Source organism: Fukomys damarensis, unplaced genomic scaffold (genome assembly GCF_012274545.1).
Source record: "Fukomys damarensis isolate Sample0158 unplaced genomic scaffold, DMR_v1.0_HiC HiC_scaffold_35, whole genome shotgun sequence".
Classification (NCBI taxonomy): Eukaryota; Metazoa; Chordata; class Mammalia; order Rodentia; family Bathyergidae; genus Fukomys; species Fukomys damarensis.
The window spans coordinates 36,931,912-36,951,420 of record NW_022900947.1 but is presented as its reverse complement, the minus strand read 5'-3'; the positions used below and the strand labels follow the sequence as shown (position 1 = coordinate 36,951,420).

Genomic DNA, 19,509 nt, shown 5'->3' with positions numbered 1-19,509 from the left:
ATATATATATGGATTTGCTGTGGCTCTTTCCAGTCCTTTGGGCCATTTTAATGAGTACATGCAAAGTGTGGTTCTCTTATGTAGAAATTGGAGGCTGGAAGAGGATGGAAGATGAGGGAGAAAGAGAAAAAGGCAAGAACAATGGCAGTTACAATAATACAGACAGCTAATGTTATTGAATGCCACTAAGCGGTAGGCATCTCGCTATCTCTTCGAGGGGCCCAATTCAGCCAAATCCCTTCCAAAGTCCTATTATGTTAGTAGTATTGCCATGCACACTTTCCATATGGGACAGAATGAAGTATTGCATGCTTAATTATCCCCCAGACTCCCCATATTCTCTATGCCATACAAGGAAAAGTACTTTTTGTTTCTAGTGCTTGTTGGTTTGGGATTGAGCTCCTTCCAGTGTAGTTAGAGTTATCTTTAGGTGTCAGAGGGCAGAGGGTAGCTGTGTATCATCACCCTTGCCTCCCTCTTCCCTCTCATTTGGTAGGGCCTTCTGGAGACACTGTCTTTTCTCACTTTACATCATGCCATGGTTACATCTACCACTCTGCAAAATCTGTGTTCCTATTTGTTGACTAAGGATGTCCAGAGCATGGGAGTGGCCTAAGTGGACACACAGCCCTTGTCTCTGGAGAAGTAGCCCAATTACTTTGGCAAAAGAGGGTGTGGATCAGTGTTTGTAATTTGCCAAGATTTTTATATATTAGCCCACTTTTTTTTTAACCTTTCCCTTTTTTTCTCTTCCTCTTATAAAAACAGCTCAGAAAAATTTAAACTCTGGAAATGTTCTCTGAGTAGCTGCCTGCAAGAGTAGTCATAATCACCCCAGATAATAAATAATCACAAACAATCTATTTAGACCGAGCTACAGGGTTGGATGATGGGGACTCCTAACAAGGCCAACAACGGAACAAATTGCTTCTTGATCTCTCTGCTGAGAATACATTCATGTAAATCCGAGGAAGCTGAGCTGCCACCGCTAATCTACCATGGGTGGTGACTAATTTTATTAAGTGAAATACAAGAAAAAGAAAGATCCTTGCAGTAGCAGTGCACGCAAAGACGGTTGCCTCGGCCTGAACGCTGAGCCCCGTGGTGGTGCAGAGTGAGTCAGGCTGATTAGGCTGTGAAGCAGGCAGCGGCAAAGCAGAGCAGAGCCAGGACGGCTGCCAAGTTGCTCTGGGAAGCCTTCTGAGCACTGCCTGCATCCACTCCCCGCATCACAGGGGAAGGGAAAAACAACCACTGCTCTTGACTTTGAGGTAACCTTGCTCTTGAGTAGATGGGTCGGCTGCACTTGGGAAAAGTTCACCTATTGTTAATTTGAAGCCATTCTCACTAAAATTTTAATGCTTACAATTACAGACGATTGACTTTACTAAGTCCTGAATTTGTTAGGCGGATCAGCCTTTCTGGTACAAGCAAGATAAATAAAGCTATTCATGAAAAGGTGGGCCCTGTTGTGTTGGACAGGACTGTTTCTAATATATTTTCCTCCTAAAACAATGTGCCAGTGCCAGTATCTGGTAACACAGTCATACACATAGCCTTCCACTAAGCCATTCTACTCTTATTCATATGCTATGTATAGGTGAATGTATATATTCACAAAAAGACATCTGCAGGAAAATTTATTTATAATCACCCAAACTTTAAGTAATTCAAGAATTCCACTAACAGGAAAATGTATAATTAGAATGTATTATCTTCACAAGTGGAATACTACACAGCACTGGAAGAATGAAGTACTGATAAGGGAATAATATGAACTCCGCTGTCCTTGGTTACACAGACTCAAAACAAAGCAGATGCACGAGGTTGAAAATTTAGCCAAAGTTCAAGAGTAAGTAAAACCTATAGATGAAGATATAGGTGAGTGGTTATTTTTTTAATTCAGTAAGTTTATTGGTACATTTTAGACACATAATATGATGACATTCATCACTGGAAATTTGTACCTTTACATGATATATCTTGTTTCTTAGTCAATATTTCTTGAGCTAAGGTAGTATCTAGGAAGGGTAATAAAAAATTATTTGGAATGCTAAAAATATCCAGTGTCTTGTTCTGGGAGGTACTTACATGTGTATACGTTTATAAAGATGCCTCACATCGACCAACTAACATTGATTTTTCTCTACATATACAGTCAGCTGAATGCATGTTATACTTCAGTTAAGGAGCTAAAAATAATCATAGAGGAACAAAATAAGTAACACAAAATGATACAAACACTGTATCAGTTAAATAAAATACTTATGAGCCACAAATTTGATTACTGAACACATATTTATGTTCTGAACTAATGTTTCTAAAGATATTTCACCAAAGCTGGAACCTAAACTTATGTTTCATTTTTTGGGCAAAGAATTATGTTACCAAAAGAGTAGGTATTTACCCAATATGTATTTCAACCTCCTATACTTAATATAATGTTACATAACAGTTTCCTAGCTTTGAAATAATTCATGTATGTGTTGTAGCAATGAACTTTACATCAGTATAACGAAGTACTTGAGGTCCTTGACTTTATAAAGAGATCCGGTTTATTTAATTCATGATTTTGGAGGCTCAAGATTCACTATTAGGCAGCCTTGTAGATTTGGCCTCTTACAAAGATGGTGGACAGTGGCATATCATGGCAGCAGGGCATTTGTGTTGAAGAGTTACACAGCCAACAGGAAGTCAAAAGAGAAAATGGGCTCTCAGAAGTCCCTCCAGAAACAAACCCCAATAACTGAAGGGCCTCCAACAAGGTTTATTAATATACTCCTAACTGTTCTACCATTTTTCAACCTTGAAATGTTTCCAATATTTCATTTTTCATTCTCAGATTATTTCTTGATGTATACACCTTGCAGTAGAATATTCAAAGAACATCAACAAGTGCTCACTCCTGATTTTAATGCTATATTATTTCCAGAGGGATAGCTCTATTTATATTGTCATACACAATTTGTAAGATTACCTACTTGTTACATATTCCCCAACATAAGTTAACCAAAAATCATTTTTAAAAATTAAAGCGCAATATCTTCAAAACTGCTTACAAGAGCTTTACTTTTACTAGAATGGAGGCTACTTTCCCAAACATTAGCTAACTTTGTAGTTCTACAGATGTACATTATTTTCATTCATGTATTAAATAGACTCTATATAAACTATATATATATATATATATTAATTTCAGTGTTCTCTATTTTGAATAGTGAAAACTGATCAATTATATTTGGTATGTTTTCTTTTAGTTACTTTTGCAAATTATGATGTGACCGTTTTTTATCTAATGTCCTCTTCTTTACAATCCCCGTGTCTTTCTTTTCTTTAGTTAAATATGGTAATGTATATCTTTTGATATTTCAAAAATTAATTTTATATTCTTTGAGCTTTATTCACTACTATGTAAAATGTGAAGTCAAACAAAATGCTTTCAATAGGAATAGCCAAGTGCACCAAACAAGTATAAAATATTAACCACTGCTACTGTTTTTACTGAAATGGTCATAAAAGAATAAATATATTTTAAAATCTCAATTCTTATTCTGTTGACCATTTCCTTCTTACTTTTGAAAGTCCACTATCATACTGAGTTTATTGTCGTACAACTTTTTGTAAAGTTAGTAAGCAAATCTCTAACCAACTGTGTGTAGCTTTGTCTGTGTATCCATGTATCTCCTATTCCTTTGTTCTTCTTACTTGCCCCGTATGACTATATTAATATTTTGGAGGTAAAAATAAACATGTTTAGATTTAAAGTTTTAGGATATGCCATGAAATCTACAATAGGCATTTTATTGCATTTATTAATTGGTTTAGAGTACTACATCTTAATGTATTAAATCTGCCAATTCATGATGTGTTTATCTTTCTTTTAATCTTGGTCAGACTTAATAATCGATTTCTGTCTGTTTCCAAAGACTTTGGTTATAGATTTGCTGTGGCTCTTTTTTCACTTTTTATTGTATTTGTCATTATTTTTCACATCTCTTTATATCAATATTTCCTAGGGGATATGAGTTTTAGTTAATTTCTTATTTTTTTCAACTTCTTATATAGTCCATGGCGCGTATTACGTGAACAATAAATACTGACACATATTTACTTACAATTACTGGTGTATGTCATTGTCTTTTTGTTATGGCTTAGACAGCATGTCCCCCAAAAGTCTCATGGCTTCAGAGATGGGCCTTTGGGAGATAAGTGGGTCATGGGGGTGCTAAGCCAAACTGAATGCAGAGTCCAGCATGAGGCTAGGAGGTGACGCCAGGTCAGAAGAGGTGGGTCACTGAGGGGTGTCCTGGAAGGGTCTTTCTCTCTTCCTGGCTCATCCTTTCCCTTTCTGCTTCCTGGTTTTAATGCTGTCCAGTTCTCTTCTGCTAGACCCTTCCTTGTGCTCCCTTGCCAGCTGTCTATGGGTTGAGTCTTCTAAAAACTGTGAGCCAAAATAGAACTCTCCTCCTTTAAATTGTGGGTGTTAGTGTTTCTTTTGTTTTGTTTTTCTTTTACTGGCAACAAGAAAGAGACCAAGAAGACCTTTGTAGTAAGATTTGATTTGTTCCAATAACTAGATATGCTCCAGCTGAAACGGATAATCAGTGCTTATTATATCCTTTCTGATATTTTAAAATTGTGATTCATTTTGTTTTCTAAGATTTCAAGTTGCATTATGTAAGAATCCAAATACTTCTGCATCCTTTTAACATTGTATGAATTATGGTTTGAATGCTTCTTTTCACTGGGTTCTCACTTTTGTAATTTACTCCTGCCTCATTTGCAAGAATACAATTTCTCCCTTTTCCTATACTTGCGCCTTTAACGTCTATTGCTTCATGAATCTTACATCAGCATTGATCTTCTTGCATTAAATCAATATGGAGATACCTCAAAGAGCTTGGACTGGAGGTTCCATTTGACCCAGCCATCCCTCTGCTGGGTATCTTTCCAAGAGAACTAAAAGAATCATATCACAGAGAAGTATGTGCACCCATGTTTATAGCAGCACAGTTTGTAATAGCTAAAACTTGGAAACAGCCCATTTGCCCATCCGTTGGAAACTGGATAAAGAAGATGTGGTTTTTCTATAAAATGGAATATTACTAAGCCATAAAGAATGAGAAAATAGATTCATTCATAAGAAAATGGATACATATTGAAGATATACTCCTAAGTGAAATAAATAAGTCACACGTGTAAATACCGAATAGTTTCCCTGGTGTGAATAATCTGCAATAATACATAAGATTCTAATAAGATTACTGACATTTAGAAATGGGAAGAAAGGAGCTAAAGGTGTAGGGAAGGTGAGATGGGTAGGGGAAGGGTAAAAAGGGAAAAGAAAAAAATATGAGAGAATGAAAAGATGAAAATAAAGTGTTTGTAGATGGAGAGGGGAGGAGGGGGTGAAGGGAGGGCAGAGGTAAGGGGAAAAAATGAGAATCAAGACTTGTCATGTAGAGGTATAATATCCCAACAATGAATGTAACTGTACTGTATCCCTAAAATGTACCAATAAACTCAATTAAAGCTGAAAAAAAAGAAATTATGAATCTTACTTAGCAAATTTTATTCATTCTTTCAATTTTGACAAAGGATAGTTTCCAATTTTAATTTTTCACAAACTAAAGCTTGAATAAATCACATTAAATATGTCAAAAATTAAAAAAAATCTGATATTTAGAGAGCACAGACTTACCGTTTCCTGTTTCTAAAAGAAATGTAACCATGAATATCATGGTACAGAAACAACAACTGTTAAACGAGAGCTGAGAACATTCACAGAAATGGTCATGGTTACTTGGACCTAACATGGGTTCACTAATACAAACACTACCGACACGTGTTCACTTCCTTTCTACCTTTTTCTCACCTGGCTGACTGACAGAACAAGGGCAGAACAAAATCTCACCTTATCTTGGAGACAAATGGATGAAAGAGAATGAAGTTCAAATCTTGACTCAGTATTCTAAATTTGCTCAAATTTATTTAAGTCCAAGTCTTTCCATTGGTAAAGCCGGGATAATATTTCATAGATAACATCTATGACATTAATAGTGGCTCAGTAAATATTCTTCCTTCCTTAATATACTGAGAGATAGAAGAGTTTTCTTAGTTCTGCTTTTTAATATATAATTCATTAAATGTGTTAATTATTAAAATTATAGAGTACTATAATCCATTTTAAAAATGACTTCTTGCAAGACTAAACTTTTTGAAAGCAGAAAAATATTTACTGAATTCACTGTCTATATTAATTGCTTAACATAGTTCTTTTTTTTTTGCTTTCTTATCTTAGATATGTAATCAAATTTCACTGAAAGAATGATTTAAATCTTGAATTAATAAAGCTTCCCAGAGACCAGAGGCTGTATTTAAACTAATAATATGAAATTTCATTGAACAAAATCTATGCGTTTTAATATGTTGCAGAACAAAGATAATAAATTCACTGAGATAATAGATATATTGAAATGATACGTTATGCTAGTCAGGCTACATCTGAAATACAATCGCCCAAGCTCTGGCATCATATTTTGAGAAAGCTATTGAGGTAAAATACCCCAAAAAAGCATTATAAGAGAAGAGAATTTTAGGATGATTCCCTTCAATTGTTTCATTCAAAAAACTGGAGGAATGGGCAAGTTGGTGTCACAAATAGAAGATAGTGTAACAAAACACCTTGAGGGAACTCTCATCATATTTGAGGATTTGTCAAAAGATACCTTAGAGTATTTAGATATTTAAGTGTGATCTCATTAAAATATAATAATGACTTTGGAATTTATTTTGTAGGTAATAGTGAGGAACTAAGCCAGGTGTGGTGGCGCACGCCTGTAATCCCAGCACTTGGTAGGCTGAGACAGGAGGATAGCTGTGAGTTCGAGACCAGCCTGGGCTACATAGTGAGTTCCAGGTTAGTGTCAAATATATAGTGAGACCCTGTCTCAAAAAAAAAAAAAAAAAAAGTAGGGAACTAAAAACTATGAAAAGGAGTGATTTTCCTGGTCCTCAAGTTCCTAAAATGTAACAGGTGATTAGTCCCCCATCTTCTCAAAGGGTGTTTTTAGTTCCAAAATGATACAAGTCTAAATTTTTATTATCAGTAGGACACAATGGGAAACTTTGAAAATGGAAGTTTTAAGTACTGAATTTCCTCCTCCTGAAGACTAATGAATCTGCAGGTTGGATGGTACCGAAATAGGCCGGAAGTATTTCACCAGCTAGCACATTGTGGAAATGGTTAGGTATGATTTAGCTATAGCAGCGGCAGAATAAATAGAGAAGGATATATGCAAAGGACATATTAAAGGTGGAAATGTTAAATGCTCAACTGATTTAAATAGGAAGGAATGAAGGAGGAACAGTATGAATGATGACTTCAAACATCATTAGGAAACTGTTAGTTCCTGGAGAGTGGGTCCTGTACCGTCTGATCTTCTCTTTCCCCAAAGCCAGAACAACAATGAGATCTATTCCCATGGACCCAAAACTGTTTCTGCTAAAGGATGGATTGAGAAGAAGGGACACAGCAATGTTAAACTGAATGCTCAGACCTAGCCATGCTGGCAGAGTGAAGGGACATTCAGTGGTGCAGGTGACAAAATCAGAACACACACTCCAGTCTAAGATGTGGACAAAGTGAAGGGAGAATTATTTTTCTCCCTTTTCAAATAATAAATTAGGCTAACTTAAACTTACAATAGTAATTTTACCATTAATAAAGTCTTACAAAGGTAGAAAAGCAATCATTTCTTTTCTAAAAGAAGTAGAAAATGGATTTCTTTAAAAAGTGAATAGAGCATTTGTCAAGGAAATAGAGCATTTGTTTTTGAACTTGAGGACACATAGAAATCCTTAAATGATGGTGTTGCTGCTACATTTTAAAAATGAGGAAACTGCATTATACTCTGAAAATCCAAGTTTTATCAAGTTCTAAACAACTTAATAATTTTGATCAAAATATTTCATCATCTTCAAGGAAACTTCTGTTAAAACCCGTGAAGATGAAATTCTATTGCTAAATTTTTATTTCTATTCTGTCAGACTTCAAGTAATACATTTCATAGCAATCATTAGGTTTCCTAAAATAAATATTTCAGGGAAAAACAAAACAGTGGAAATAACTTATTCTTCAGGAGTAAGTTAATAGTTAATAATGTAAAAGGCAATTTCTAGCTTGTACACGTTTATCTGAGGTCTATGACTGTAAATGTGTGTTCAGTATAGCTGTTCCTTGCATACTTTAAAAACTGTACTTTATAATATTGTAACATAATTAGTATGTTTTTTTGTTTTGTTTTGTTTTTTGTTTTTTGGTACCGGGGATTGAACTCGGGTCCTTGCGCTTGCAAGGCAGGCCACCTAACTGCTGAGCTAAATCCCCGGCCCTGTATGTAATTTTTAAAAGTACTACATATCAGATTGCAGTCTTTAGAGTTACCAAGAATCAACATTTCTTTATTCTATTTTGTTCATTTTTTCCTTAACTCTCTCCCTCCCTCCCCACTTTCTTCCCTTCTTTCTTTTCCTTGTTTCTTTCCTTCCTTCCCTTTGCTGGTGACCAATCCCAGGGCATTGCATGCTAGTTAAGCACTCTACCACTCAGCTAAACCCTCAGAACCAAGAGTCTTTTGTGTAAAAAATGGTAAATGTATACATTCCCACAGAATAAACTGAAATAAATTGATATTACAGTGTATTTTTTTAGTTAGGATTTATTTATATAAAAGGACTGAAATTTAGAGATTTTAGAATAGACGACATTAATCTTTGCTCAAATAAGAAAGTACTTCATTAGAATAAAGCATTTATTCAAAAAGTGGAATTGTAAAATTCTGGAAGTGAGGGAGAAATAAAAGAAGTTCAGTGTTGATAAAGCTAAACGCTTGGCCGGAAGAGAAAGTTGATGAACCTAGAGAAGGCTTAGGCCCAGATTCTAGGTTATATACCCCTAAGCACATCAAACGTAGAAGTTAGAATTGCGTTCCAGCATGAAGGAAGCTGTTTTGAAGTTCACTGAGGTACTTCAGCGAGAGAGTGATGCAGTAGTTATCTTCACTTCCTAGGTGACTTCAGCAGCAGAGGGGGGATGTGGAGAAGAGACAGAGACAACAGGAATACCAGCATTGTACAAATACGGAGATTTAAAATGTTTTCTTCTTTCTTTTTGTTTTTTAAAAAAAGTTCCTGCTGCTCTTGTTCCCTTGTCTTGTTTTGGTGTCTTCCAAACTCTAGGGTGAGTTTGGAAGAGGTCCTTGCTGTTCCATGTCCTAGGAAGAGTTGGTGAAGAATTGATATTTATTCTTTAAATGTCTGGTAGAACTTGGCGGTGAAGACATCATGGCTGGACGTTTTCTTTGATGGGAGCCTTTCTGTCAGAGATCTGATCTTCTTTTTCATTTTTGTTTCTCCACTTTAGATTTCTTCATTATTCCATCTTGCTAGGTTGTAAGTGTCCCAAAATTTATCCTTTTCCAGATTTTCAATTTGTTGGTATATAATTTTTCTTTTAAGTTATATTTGTAATAATACACAATAATTATAGTGATGGCGAGGAGTTGGTCTGTGTAACACATTTTAATTCTTTCATCATCCCCTCCATGCCCATCTCTCGGTCCCCTTCCCATTTGCGAAAGTTCTAACTCCATTTTTTCCTATTTCAATTATTGTCTTTCATCTCTTTTCCCTCCAATAGTTACCCCTACCTCTTCTCCTTTCCATTTGGAAAGGATCTCCTTAATTCCTATTATCTAGCTTTTATTTTTATGTTTGGAGTTTTTTATATGAGAGGAACCACACAATTTTAAGCTTATGTGCCTGCTTCATTTTAATACTACAACCTCAAGGTGCATCCATTTACCTATGAATGACTCAAATGCATATTTCTTTACAACAGAGTAGCACTCCACTGTGTGTGTCACATATTCTTTATCTATTCATCTGTTGATGGCAATGTGGGGCACTTCTAAGATTTAGCTTTATAAGTTGTGCTGCTGCAAACATGAGTGTGTCTGTATCAAACTCTTTTTGGAAGATACCTAGAAAGGAAATAGCTAGGTCAAATGGAATTTCTATTCTTTTTTTAAGGATTTTCATAGCATTTGTACTATTAGTGTTGTTTATCAGAGATGTGGGTGGCTAGGGATAAGAAACAATGACACGAAGAGGGCAAAAGGATATGTAATGGTAAGAAGATTGCAGCATATTAACATGTCTCTAGAACAGACAAATATATAGAGAAGCAGGAAATAGGTAAGTGGCTGCTGGCACTGAAGGAGAGGGAAGGTGAAGAGAAAGGTCTGTGACTACAGACAGTCGCAGAATTTCTTCCTTATGCAAGGACTGTACTTTAAAGTTGATGTGAGAATGACTTCCCAACTCTGACCATGACAAGAACCTTTGGGATGTACACTTTAAATGGACATATTGGATGATGCTTTTATTATATCTCACTTGAATTGTCTTTAAAAATAAACACCCCCCCCAAAAAAAAGATGATGACCTAGGCTACAGAAGAACAGGTAAGGATGGAGAAAAAATGAATTTCTGAAGGATTTTTGAGATAAAATTTGAAGAAGTTGACAACCCATTGGTTATACCATACTAATAAAGATTGAAGTATTGTATGTGTAATCCAGAGGTCTAAAAGTTAGGATTGATTAGAGTAGAAGCAGAACATTTTGGAGAAGGAACAAGGCAGAAAGGAAATCTTGAATTGGATGTCACAATTTAAAATGTGCAGTGTATCAAATCTGAGATGCCTTACAGGCCATGTAGGTGAAAATGGGTATAATCAAGCTTGCAGGTCAAATGATAAGTTAGTCCTAAGTAATGATTTGCAAGTCAAGAAATGAGTATCCAAGGTTAATCCGAATGAGAAAGGGTTTTATGGAAACCTAGAGAGGAACATTTGAAGACATCTTAGAGGTAGAGAAACAGGCCATTAAAATCAAAAGAAATAGGGCCAGGGATTTAGCTCAGTGGTTCCGCCACTTGCCTCACAAGCACAAGGACTTGAGTTCAATCTCTGGTACCAAAAGTAAATAAATAAAAATAAAAAGAAGTAATAGGAGTGTCTACCTTGAAAATCAAAGTATTCAGAAAATACATAAATATGTAAATATTATAAATGGGCTGGATAGATTAAGAATTTAAAATAGTTTTCTGAGGCTGAATATTTAGCACAGTTGCACTGCCTCACAAGTGCAAGGTCCAGAGTTTGATCCCTGGTACCACAAAAAAAAAAAAAGTTTTCTGAATTTGAACATTAGGAGCCACTGATTATTTCAGTGAAAGTATCAGAAGAAAGCTTAAACACCCTTGCCGACTAAGCTAATGAATGGTAGAAAAAAGTGGCTCTGGTTGAGGAACATTTTTAGAGTCAGACATTTGTTTAAAGCACTAGGAGGGTGAGGTGTGCATCCCAGCACTTGGGAGACTAAAGCAGGAGAACCTCCATGAGTTGGAGGCCAGTCTGACCTACATAGTGAGACCCTGTCTCAAAATGAAGCACTAGGAGGAGGTTCCTCCTCCCTATGCGGCTGTGAGAGATGAGAAAAGAGTGAATGTTAATGCCATGGATAAAACAAATCCAGAGTTTTATTTTGTCTGTTTCTTTCATTTGTTTACTAGAAAAACAGTATGTACTACTTCACAGTTAATTGTTAGAAGGAATTAAATACCCTACGAAAAGAGCTTAAAGATTATTTTAAATCCAAAATTTTAAAAATACTGTGGCCTGACTCTAATTATGACTATCATCAATGTGTTGCCATAGAAAACTTTTACTGGAATCCTAAGAGAGTTGAACATGAATACAATGCCAAAATTGTATAAGTAATTATAATTTCCCTCATCATGCCTGTGTATAGAAATAAAAATCTAACAATGGGCTTTCACAGTGGGCATAAGTACCCACTATTACGTTCCAAGAATGGTGTGGGCACATTTCATGGACTCAAACAGCTCACAATATTTCTTTGGTCAATATGAAAAACTAATTTAGTCCCAAAATCACAAGATATGTCTATCTCTGGGGCTTATATTATGCAGAAAACTGTTTTATTGTTACTTTGACTTACTGAATAATAAAAACTCCATACAATAGGCTCAGTTTTACTACTATCTGATAAATTTTGATTTCCTTCTAAGAACATTTACAGCAATAAGCGAATGATTTATCTTTATAGAAGCAGAGCCTTTCCAGAATTTAGTAATTGAGTCATACAGATTGCTAGCCCATTGAAGACGATAACGTGGCTGCTAATTATCTTTTCAACCTCCTCATTTTACAGATGAAAGAACTAAGGCCCAAAGAAGTCAAATGACTAATGCAAGTGTTGCTGTTACCTAAGTTAAACATATGACATTTCCATTTGCTGCCAACGATGATTCTCTTGAAATAGCACATTTATTTTAAACTTCTCTTACAGAAAAAAATCAATTTTCTTAACCCTCATGTACTGTTGTTTTAATACAGAAATCTTTAATGATTAGTAAGATGGTGCTGATCTAATAGTTTAGAAGCTCCACCAGCACCAGTGTGGCTCTAGAAAGGATTAAAGACTGGGAATCAGGAACTTTGGCTTCAGGTCCAGAATTCTGACTTTTGCCACCAGCCCGAGTTTATTTTCTTACTGTTGACTAAATTGGAAGACTTGGAAGATGTTCAAACCTCTTTACCGTCATTCTGTCCTTAAGAGAGCACCTGTTGGGTAAGACTCTTAAATTGGGCCTGTTATATGGAATCGAGCACCGTTTTGACTGTCTTCCATCGGCATTCTGATGTTCCCAAAGAATGGAAAGCCCAACTCCACTTAATGGACACTCAGTTGAGGGTCTTCACAGGCCAAATGCCTAATGTGGATTGCATTGGATATTTATTTTTTCATTAGGCAACTGATGAATACCTACCATTTTGAGGCACTGGCTAATTTATTTACTTATTAATATGAGTTTGCAGTACCTAATAATTACATACTTTGAGGGGAGTTAGTAAGTACATGTATATAACACCTCTTAACATATTTCATCTCCTTCTCCTCCTCTCTCTTCATCTTCTTTCCGTATCTTGGCTCCTTTCCATTTCACTTTTGCCATAGGCACTGTTTTTAGACACTGGCGTTTCTTTCAATGAAATAGAAACTTGTCCTCATATAGTTATGGCAGGATAGAAACTCGAGAAAAATTAATAAGCCAGCTCTGTTAGGTATTGGTGTTCATGTCTTCATGGACATGATCCATGGAGCTGTACCCTTGGAAGGCCTTCTCCGCAGCATAGCTCTGCGTGAACCAGACCTGAATCTGTGTCATCAGAGTTACTGTACTTTTAATCCTTCCTGGGCAAAACCGTTACATTTCTTCTTCCTGCTCCTGTGTCTCCCCAAACACTTCCCCCATGGAGATATTGAGAGATGGTTTTTCTGTCTGTGCTTGAGTTTGAGTGGACTTTTTGTATTAGCTTCCAGAGATACTCATGGCATTGTGTTTCCAGGCAGGGTTTATAGGAAGGAGCGGTGGGTGTTCCTTCCATCTTACAATCTCCTTATTGGGGAATCCCTTCAGCAGGACAGCTTCTGAAAACCCAGTCATCTAATCCTCCCCACTGCCACACACTTAAATAATTCAGGGTCAATGCTTCTCTCTCTTAACGAGACTCCATGCTTCAGGGAAATGAAAAGCAATTTTCAACAAAATGCTGAGATTTTCCTTAATTTAGGTAAATAATCAGTATTCTATTTCTTATAACACTCAGTATTATACAGACAATAATTTATTTTTGCAATGTGTTACCTTTCAAAACTAGACTAGTGTAGTGAAATATATCCTGTCAAGATATTTTATGAGTTTCCTATTGCTGTTCTAACAAAGTGCCAAAGATTTGGTTGCTTACCACAACAGAAATATATTTTCTTATAGTTCTAGAAGCCAGAGTCCCCAAATTATCAAAATATCAGTGGGTGGGCTGTCTTTATAGAAGCTCCAGTGCAAAAGGCATTCCTTGCCTCTTTTAGCTTCTAGTAGCTTCAAAAATCAAGAATTCATTAAATTGTGATAGTAGCCCATCTTCCAATAACCTCTTTCACTTCCTCCCCTTCTTTCTCCTTTTCTTTCTCTTTCTTTCTTTCTTTTTTCTTTTTATGTCTTTCTCTCTCTTTTTCTTTCTTTCTCTTTCCTCCTTCCTTCCTTTCTTCTTTCTCTTTCTCCTCCTCCTCCTTCTTTTCCCTCCCCCCTTCCTATTTCTCCCCTCCCTCCATGTCTAACTAATGTGAATTAGTTAGGGTTTTTTAGGACAGAATTAAGCAAAAATATATGTATAAGTATGCAACAGCACTTATTAGGTAGCTTATAGGATGAGTGGAGGGATGTACACAATGGCAGTCTGTGCGCTGGAGAGCTGAATGATCCCGTAGTTGCTCAGCCCAAGAAGACAGAAGCTACAGGACAAGAAGGATCAAGTCCAAGGTCCAAAGCACCAGTCCAAGGTCAAAGGCCTGAAAATTCACTGGAGATTTTCTGTGCTTTGTTAGAAGGCTGAGAATACTGGAGACCTGGAAACTGATGACTCAAGGCTGGAGCTCTTCAAAGTAGACACATTTCCTTTTTCTTTCCTTTTAAAAACCATCCAGGCTATAATCTCATTGGTTGGTGTCACCCACAGTCTGGGTTGGATTTCCCTCTTCAGTTTGCTGGCTCATGTGTCAGTCACCCACAGCCACATCCAGAGTTGTGCTTTAGGAGTCTGCTAGGTGTTTCTCACTGAAGTCAAGGGGACATATTACAATTCATGGTCACCATGTGTGTCTCCAGACCCTTTCTTATAAAGACCCATGTGACTGTGCCCAGGATTCATTATTTCTAACAGGATCCCTTACTTAGCCACCATGTTTGCAACAGGTGGTAATAGCTACTCTTTTGCCATATGAGGTAATTTTCATAGGGTCTGGAGATTAGAAAGTGACCACATCTTTAAGGGGATATGATTTTCACCCTACCACATACTTTATACTTATCAGAAGTCCATTTTTACTTGGATACACTATTTAAAATCAATATAAAAAAATCAATATAAAAATATATTTAAAGTCAATATAGAACTGTCTGGCGTTCAATAAACTATGCATTTCTAATACATATGGTATAGCCAACACTGAGAAATGTTTTTTCTATTCCCTCTCCCTGTCACACATTGGATCTTTCTTATTGTACTGAAGGAGAGTTTAGCATATATTTCATTTACTCATGCATTCACATTCTTTCAGCAAATACTTATAAATAAATATCATAAGGATGCAGGTTTGAGCCAGCCAGTTCCAGTAACTTAGCTCAGTTAATTCTCTAAGAAGTGATTTAAAGTAGAGTTTAACACAGTGATTAAAATTTGATCTAAATCAGACTACATTCAAATCCTGCTCCACCATTTTCAGTTCAGGAGGAAGTTGTGTCACCTCTTTAAGGGTCATATTTTCTCATCTGTAAAGGGACATATAAAAGCTCAAATAGTAGGCACTCTATACATGGAAGCTGTGGTTGTTTTTGTACCCATTTGGATGAGAAATTGGGTTCACTTGCGGGGTAATTTACTCAGTCTCATACGTGTATGCCTTAAAGCCTTTGGGCCGTTTACCACATCGTTCTAGAATAATCTCCCTGTGTCTGTACCTCACCGGTAGAAGTTTCTATGGGCTGCAACCCACTGACAGGGAGGACTTATATTAAAGGATGTTATAGAATTACATAAATACTTCTATACAAGGATAATTTTCATAAAAACTTCACAAACTATCTGACATTTGTTCTTAGCATCAACTTGATTATTTACTTTTTATTATATTATGTTAAAATATATAAAATATCCTTTGGCTCTTGCTTCTCCCTTAATACTATCTCACTTCTCTCCTATACCACTTTACAGGTGTATACACCCATGCTCATAAACATGAAGCTTTAGTATGTTCTCCACTTGGGCCACACTGTGGGGAAGATCTACCGAAACCAGACAGATGGTATCTAAGGCACCGTAGTCAGAAAGCATGTTTGCCTTGCAGACCCAAACCCTACACATTGTACAGTCTGCTCTATGCTCTGGCATGCTCCCTCACATGGACTCCGTCAGGGCTCCCATCCCCTTTTGCCTTTCTTTGGATCTTTGCAATGGTGGGAGGACAATGAATTTCGAGCACGCCTTACTTCAGCTCCTTCTCCACGGTGCCTTCTTCACAAAGCTGCTCTGCTCTTTTCTCACACTTCAGTTTTAAGGGTCCTCACTACTGGTTGTTCCAGGCAGTGAACCGTTTGGATAGATTTCCCTAAACTTTGCCTCACATTTGTAAACTGCCACAATTAAATTATCTTCAGATAACCCGGTTTGAATGTGACATCCATTTCTTACCCTGACTAACATAAGAAGTTCACATATTTGGTTATTGGCTGTCCCAGAGGGTAGAGAAAGGCCCTCAGATTTTCAATTGATTTCTAGCCTTAGAGAAAGATCCTTTATATCTTAGTGTTCATTGGCCTGAGTTCGCCATAGAGAAATACTGTGTGTTTATTCGGCTCACACCCTGAATCTGAAAAAAGTCCTTGGGGTTGGGAGAAGAAAAAATATGTGGAAAGTCTCATCATAGTGAAAACATAATCTGGAGGAAAATATGTACAAATAATTATGTGTCCACTTTGTTTCTTCATTAAACACCCGATTCTAGTACCCTGCCTGAGAACACGAGCTGTTGTTTCCCTCTTTCCAAGTATTATTGTACTTACATCCCTAGCTTATTCCAGTTCCACCATTTAGTAGTTTCATGATCGGAGATATTACTTAGTTATTTCATAGGTGCTATAAGGATAAAGGGATTAATCACTGTCGTGATGGACGCCACGGTTCAGCACTGAGCAATGCCTCTCCCTGTCCCTTTCCAGGAATTGCTCTTCAGTGAATGAACTGCCTTGCTTGGTGGAGTCAGTTGAGGTTCCCGCCATCACTCTCTCATAGTTCAATTTCCCCCCCACCGTCAGTATCAAGTGGAAAATATTTTGGAAACTTTAGTAAGACATACACCCTCCAAATGGTTAATGATAGATGTGTAAGATCCAAGGAGTTACCACATTAGTGTAGTGTTAGGGATCTGTTAGTCTAGAACCAAGTACATCTTTCCAGAGGTTAAATAAAATATGTAGTAGCATTCATTTCCCACCACAAAAAAGAAGGGTATTAGCTGGTTGGCACTTTGGCATTCTGAAGGCAGAGCAATCCACACACTTGGAACTCATAGTCTCTTCCTTCTTTTGATTTAAATGTTGGAGTTTAAATGTCTCCTTTATTTTTTTTTCTTTTACAGGTACCATCTTTTACTTAGCATCACAGAACATTAATGTGAAATGGAATCACAACTTTATTCTTCTGATACCTGGATCATGGATTTAGAGGCTACAGAACTGTGAGAAAAGAACTGCAAGAAAACCAAATCTTGTTTGTTTAAGCCCTCTTCTGCTTGTATTTTATTATGGAATCCTTACAAAACTAAAACATCCCATCATCCAGTTACTGTTATACATGGGGGTGCAAAAAGTTCAGCCCTGTTGGTTCAACTTGGGACAAATCTGAACTCATTCCACCTCAGATCCAGGGTTCTATCAGCTGATCCTTGTGCTATAATTGAAGTAAAGTTCAGATTCTCTCTGCCTCATCCTGCCTCTACTGGATGTATTTCTTAGAGCTCCCCAATAAATTTCTTGCATATAAATATCTGTCCTAGAGCTTACTTCCTGAGGATATGACTGAAGAGGCATGTTAACTATATGAAAGAGTACAGCAAACATTGCATTCATGTAAGTAGTTATTTTCAATGTTATTTGTATTCCTACTCTTCTAAGACTTCGCACATATGAGGTAGGTATTTATTATTACTTTATTTGCTGAGGGAATACATTTGGGCATGAATGAACACATGAATGGATAGATGGGTGGATGGGTGGGTGGGTGGAGAAATGGGTGGATGGGTGGATGGGTGGATGGATGGGTGGATGGATGGATTTTGCACTAATTGTGCTTTCCCCAAATGATATATGAGTAAAGCTGCAGAGCCACATTTAGCTTGATCAAGAAACTATGGAGAGGAACTGAGACGGAAGAAGGTATCTGTGGCATGCCTCTTAAAACCTGCAGAATGACAAAAAAAGGTATAGTGTTCTCCACTTGCATAATCTCTCCTCTTGTGTGTGTGTGTGTGTGTGTGTGTGTGTATTTCAATATCAGAATAAAGTGAAATGAATGGATATGGAATAAAAGAGTTAATATTTTTATGGCAATGACATTTTTACTCGCTGTATCTCCTCCTACTTTTTTATTGCCTCAGCTCCATTCCCTTTTAGTTACATGGATGATAAGTATCGAACTGAACCACAGAAATAATATCAAGGGCATTTCAAGAGTATAAACATTGCTGACAGCTGCACTTTTTGCCAAATTTTATTTAGTTTGCACCTGCATGGTAGAGCCATTGAGACTCAGAGAGAATAAATGTGGTGAGATTATTTATTGGATGTTTGTGGTTGGTTGCAATTTTTTTTTGTCTTGGACAGATTTTCTCCCAGTCTAAGAAAAATGGGCTTAAGTAGTATTAGCATAAAGTCTGGTCAATAATCTTTTCTGTGTTTTATAGAAAAAGAGTTCATTGAAAATATTATGTGGAATAGGAAGAAAAGGTGCAAAGGGGAAGAGGAATTGGGAGGGGCAGGGAAAGGAAAGAGGGGAATGGAATTAATGTGAGGAAACGGAAACAAAGTCTTTGTAAATAGGGAGGGGTGGGGGGTTGAACAGAGGGCAGGGGAACGGGAAGAAATAAGAACCAAGATACATTATGTAAAGGCACAAATCTCCAGTGATGAATGTCACTATATTGTATACTTAAAATGTACCAATAAAATTAATTTAAAAACATGAAATCATTCTGTCAAGGCTGTGATTGGAGCAAAGAAATGGAAGGATTGCAAACTGAGAATTAATTGAAGGCAATTTCTTGGGAGCAGACACAGGAAGTTTGAATATCGTAGTCGTAGGAGCTATGGTTACCCTGAGCAATGTCCCTAGTGTCTACTTCAGAAACTCTGAACTTGCGCTGCTTCTTCCCCTGGAACGCTCTTCCCTCCTGCTCTGTCCCGTCTTACCAACTTCCCAAATGTTTCACTCTTAAGCACTCATTCCCTTATTGCCTACTTTATTTATTTTTTTTCCTTATCGCCTACTTTAAACTATAGCTCTTACCATCCAGCCCAGCAGATTCACTAGCTAATTTTGCCCCATGGCATTTATTTCAGTAGGAAAATACCACCTATTTCATTTATTTTACTTTATTTTTTAAAGAAAAATCCCCAAACTGTGAATAGTTCATCTTACCAAAAGCATTAGTTTTTGTACAAAATATAAAGAATTTTATACTATAACCAAAGACTGTTGTACATGTATTTAAATTAGAATTCTATCTGATTTTCCTCCAATTCTTCTTG

At 36.7% G+C, this 19,509-nt stretch overlaps 1 protein-coding gene and 1 long non-coding RNA gene across 4 annotated transcripts in view; one reads left to right on the top strand and one right to left on the bottom strand.

The window, feature by feature from the left end:
* Gabrb1 (gamma-aminobutyric acid type A receptor subunit beta1) overlaps positions 1–19,509 on the bottom strand; it is a 382,896-nt gene that overhangs the window by 145,179 nt on the left and 218,208 nt on the right. The gene's annotated exons all lie outside the window — the stretch shown is intronic.
* Positions 1,793–18,174, top strand: LOC104873493. 2 transcript variants are annotated; one of them, XR_783490.1, is made up of 4 exons: positions 1,793–1,852; positions 17,343–17,441; positions 17,760–17,832; positions 18,080–18,174. It is a non-coding gene; the product is annotated as an uncharacterized LOC104873493 (long non-coding RNA). The 2 variants fall into 2 exon arrangements; XR_783489.1 differs by having other exon boundaries at positions 1,811–1,881.